Raw genomic sequence first — 4,820 nt, 5'->3', positions numbered from 1 at the left:
TATATATATATATATTACTGTGGATTGAATTGAAGACTTTTGAGCTATATCCCAATGCCTTTTCAATTTGTACTAAGAGACAGAGTCTTGTTAAATCATCAACTTGTCCAGATTGGCCTCAAACTTGTAGTCCTCCTGCCTCAGCCTCCCAGAGTACTGCAATTACAGGCATGTGTCATCATGCCTGCCCTACTATATGAAATTTTGCTCACTTATTTGTTTACATATTTGTCACTGCCTCTATAGAAAGTAAAGAATGGCAAGCCCATTTTATTCACCTCTGTAAGTCCACTACCTAGCACAGTGCCTGGGATGTAATATACATTAAATGAATATTGAATTTATAATGGTAACAAATCAGTTCTCCAAGGCCTGACAAGAACATGAAAGATGGCTCAGTTTATGCTTCCTAGATAAGAGAAAGATAATAAGAGCAGAAGACATAGATGAAGTCATTACCTGTATTCTGGGAAGCTCTGGTCCCTTTGTTATTTTTCCATGTTTCGGGAGAAGCCAAAGGAAAATTTTTCTACTTACGTAATTCTGAAGATGGCTATTTTCCTCTCTTGGCAGATATGAATGGATTGCCTTGCCTGTCTGGAAACAGAATTTGGAATCAATTGGATCTGAGGAGGGAGTATGTCACTGTGGGGTTGTGAAATATTTGGAACTGGAAGCTGGCTCAGACCACTAAATTATGTTTTAACAGAAACTTCCAGGATCTCTGGAGGGGAAAAGCAAAGGTCCTGGGTGGCATAGGAGCAACAGAGACAACAGGATTGGAAAAATCATCAGGCTAACCCTCTCATGGGGTGGGGGGAGGAAAAAGCAGCAGCAGGTAGGACATTCATGACCAGAAGGCTCAGGCTCGAACAGAGTGTGCCTACTGGAGGTGTTGGGCGGGGGCCAGAGCCCAACAATTTGGTATCAGGCTTTCCAAGCTCAGGGACAGAAGTGGGCTTTCATCCAGCCCTGCCTCTATTTATTCCAAAGAACAAATTGGCAGGATGAAAAGAACCTACTGTAGGAGGTGAGGATAAACAGGGAATGTCCATGGGAATCAGCCAGGTACCTTGTGGAGGCTCACTTGAGCAAGTCACGATGGGGGCTAGCCCTGCAAGAGAGAGAGCACGGAGCAGAAGCAGGGAGTGAGGCTGACTGGACAGTGCCGGGCCTAGTGTGGAATGTAGAATAGGAGAGTTGGGAAAACAGTTGACTACCTGTTTGTGAATGAGGCAGGAGAGAGATCAAATTACACTTCTTTGGAGCCAGACAAATAGCCCAGCAGATTAAAGCACCTGCAAGCAGGCACAGGGGCGGGGTTCCATCCCTGGGCAGTGCTGGCCCTGCCCCCGGGGTTTGCTGAGACAGCAATTGAGACTGGGCGTGGTGTTGCTGGCCTGTAATCCCAGCTCTTGGGAAGCTGTTTAAACAGGTGGATCACTATGAGTCCAATCTAGTAGTGAGATCCTGAACACACTGTAGACCCTTCCTAAAATGAAAAAAAAAAAAAAAAAATTATGCTTCTCATCTGGACTTTTTGGTTAGAAGTGCTGGGAAAGCTAACAAAACCTTACCAAAGTTTAAAAAGAGAATTTAAGTTTTAAAAAGGCTGACAGAAGAAACCAAAATGGTGGAGTAGAGAGCTGTGTGAAATATAGCCTCTCCAGGGCCAGCAGTTGAGAAACCTGGAAAGCAGTAACTTGATGAAGAGAAAAAAAGAAGTAGAACACTGGGGATTGGGAAGGAGCCGATAGGAAAGTCAGAAAGTACAGAGAAGCTAAAAGACAGAGAAAATAATGAAGTCCTCTGGAAAGCTCACCCTGCCTCCTGGGAAGAGAGGGATTCTCACTGCCATAAAATAAGCCTAGAGAGAGTCAGCAGCACTTCAAGGAGAAACAGTGAACCAGGCCTGCAGTGCTAGCCCCAAGGAAAGCCTATGGCTATTATGACACTGCAGAATGAGTCTTGTGTTGTACTCTGAAAGTGACTCCTTCCCCAAGGCAGGCTAGGGTTGGGAAGAAATCCAGTGTACCCACCATATTTGAGAGGGTTTACCTACCTTATTTGAAAGGGCTATTTGGGGAAAGGCTTGTTTAAGACAACAGCGGAACAACTGTAGGCCACTACACTCTAGGATATGTGGTAGCACCCAATCACAGGACTGAGTGGGAGGCAGACATAGCAGACTGTTGCAGAGAGACAGTGGCTAGACATAGACCCCTGGAAAGTTTAAGCTCAGGCCAGGAAGGATTCAGGGGGCCCCATCCCCTGTGGTGACAAGTAAGGCTTGTCATGTGTGGCTTTCAGGAGAAGCTGGATCTAAAAGCACTGACAATTAAGTGCAACAGACTTCTTGGCAGCCCCTCCCTACCCCACTGCCTACATCAGCATGGAACCCCGGGGTCTATTTGCTTTCCTTATTCACCAGCGCAAGCAAGGCTCTGGCTCAGCTTGGGCAGTTGCCGCAGCCCAGGGAGTGTGGACACAGGGCCACTGGGATGGGGGCCCACTTCACAAATGCACAGGCCATAAAGCCACACAGAGAAAATAATGACTATGGGTGCACTGAGGGAAACAGAAAGTGGGAGTTCATAGGGTGACAACAGCCATAGGGTAGACACTATTAATTGAACATGCCCACTGGGAGAGGTGTAACAGAATTCTGCATTCATACACAAAAATGTGAGTATGGAAACAAAAAGGCTTTACCAGTAACTTACTATCCCTCCCACATATCTGCTGGATCCAAGACTACGGATCCTGGAAAGAAGCCACTTATTAAAAGACACAGAGGAATTTTTTAGATTAATATGTGTTTTTCTTTTTTCCTCTCCCCCTTGGTTTATTGGGGTTCAGTTTTTTCTCTTTATCTTTAACTTTTTTCTCCTTTCTTTTTTCTTCTTTTCTTATTTGTTCTTTTTTATAATTTAATCTAGTTCAATTACTTTTCTTTTACTCCTTAATAGGATTTTTTCCCCACTTTTCTAACCTTCTCATCCTTTTTCTTTTTTTTGGTGGGGGTGGAGCAGTGGTGGCTTTATTGGTCAGGTGGCTACTTGAAGAAGATGAAGTGCGAAGAGTGAGTGGCACCAGTGCCAGGCTGGCTGTGTTTCCCAGGCTTGTAGGTGATGGAGCGCTCTCCCAGGGAGTGGCCAGTCATCTCAGGCTTGATCTCCACCTGTGTCAAAGTCTTGCCATAGTAAACACCCACCATGCTGCCCACCATCTCAGGCAGCATGATCATGTCGTGAAGGTGTGTCTTCACCACCTCGGGCTTCTCCATGGGTGGTGCCTCCCTTTCGGCCTTGCGCAGACACTTCAGTAGCGAGTGCTGCTTCTGCCAGAGTCCACAATTCAGCCGTCTCTGCTGCCAAGTGCTATAGACCTGCCTCGGCCATCTGTAGGAAATGTCAAGCAGCTGGTAAGCTTGCAGAAGTTTCGCTTCTTCTTTTGCTCCACTTCCACCATCTTGCCAGGTCTTTGAAAAGACCTCCCTCGCTCTTTATTTTTCAAATATTCTTTCATTCTGTTCCATACTCCCGCTATCTTAACAAATATAACCATTAAGCTTTATTAGACATTAGATATTTAGTTTATTTTGTGCTATTAGTGTTAAATCCTTTTCTACTGTTAGTGGAGGCATAGCTGTTGCGTTTGGTAGGTATTTACTACATGATAATAGTTGGTTTGTGTTTGTTTATACTATAATTATAGATTTCTTCCCTTAAGGGTGTTATATTATTGTATGTCAAAATCCAGTTTGTCTTTGACTCTATTAGTTTTACAACTGCCAGGGTGGCAGAATTGTTGCAATTTATCGTTTTTCTTTGTATGTCAATAACTGTATTATGTTTGTGTCATTACCAACACCGTGGTCCATTCCAAGGAGTTCGTTCTTGGCCAATTACACTGCACCTTCCGCTCCCAGATTAGCAGAGGGGTTGGATCTTGTGTTGGGGCAAAGGCCTACAACAGAATGCATCACTAAAAAGCAGAGTGTAACTACAGGGATCTCCATACAAGCAACAAAATCTTTCCACTATAATCAACCTGAAAACTTTAGCTATATGCTTCTACACACACACACACACACACACACACACACACACACACGCACGCACACGCACACACAAATAGACACATGAAAAGACAAGGAAAAAAAATGCCTCCTAAGACTCCTAACTCCTCCCAAACTAATCAAAGGGCCACCAGTGGGAAGGAAATCAAGAGCCACATATCTAAATTAAAATGATAAAATAACAGATTTTTTTAAAAAGAACAACAAGCTGCTCAGCAAATTCATAGAAGATATAACTAAATGACAGACTTACTAAAATGATCATTAAATTTACTGAAGATACTAATAAAAAGCTAGCCAAGCTAAACAAAATGATACAGAGCATGAATGACTACTTTAGCAGAAAATTAGAGTCCATGAAAAGTTGCCAAACAGAAATTCAGGAGATTAAAAATTCTATTGAAAGCATGGGCAATGCGAGTGGCCCATGTGAGGTGGCTGTGACTGTACGTGCCTGTAATACCAGCACTTGGAGGCTGAGGCAGGAGGATTGCCATGGATTCAAGGCCAGCCTGTGTTACACACTGAGTTCAAGGCCAGCCTAAAGTATATAGCAAGACATTGTCTAAAAAAAAAAAAAAAAAAAGTGACCTAAGTGAGGACAGATTGTCAGAACTGGAAGATAACATTGATACTGGGAACTACATAATCAGAAATACCTTAAAAACAAGAGAGCATGAAAAATGGATCCAATAGCTGCTACATGATGCAAAGATTAATTTTAAGATTATAGTAATAC

At 43.4% G+C, this 4,820-nt stretch overlaps 1 pseudogene; it reads right to left on the bottom strand.

Annotated features, from left to right (window-relative positions):
* Positions 1-3,055: 3,055 nt before the first annotated feature.
* On the bottom strand, positions 3,056-3,883 carry LOC111813384 (annotated as a pseudogene).
* Positions 3,884-4,820: the final 937 nt, after the last annotated feature.

Source organism: Octodon degus, unplaced genomic scaffold (genome assembly GCF_000260255.1).
Source record: "Octodon degus isolate 3935 unplaced genomic scaffold, OctDeg1.0 scaffold00185, whole genome shotgun sequence".
Lineage (NCBI taxonomy): Eukaryota > Metazoa > Chordata > Mammalia > Rodentia > Octodontidae > Octodon > Octodon degus.
This window is presented reverse-complemented; position numbering and strand designations above follow the sequence as displayed.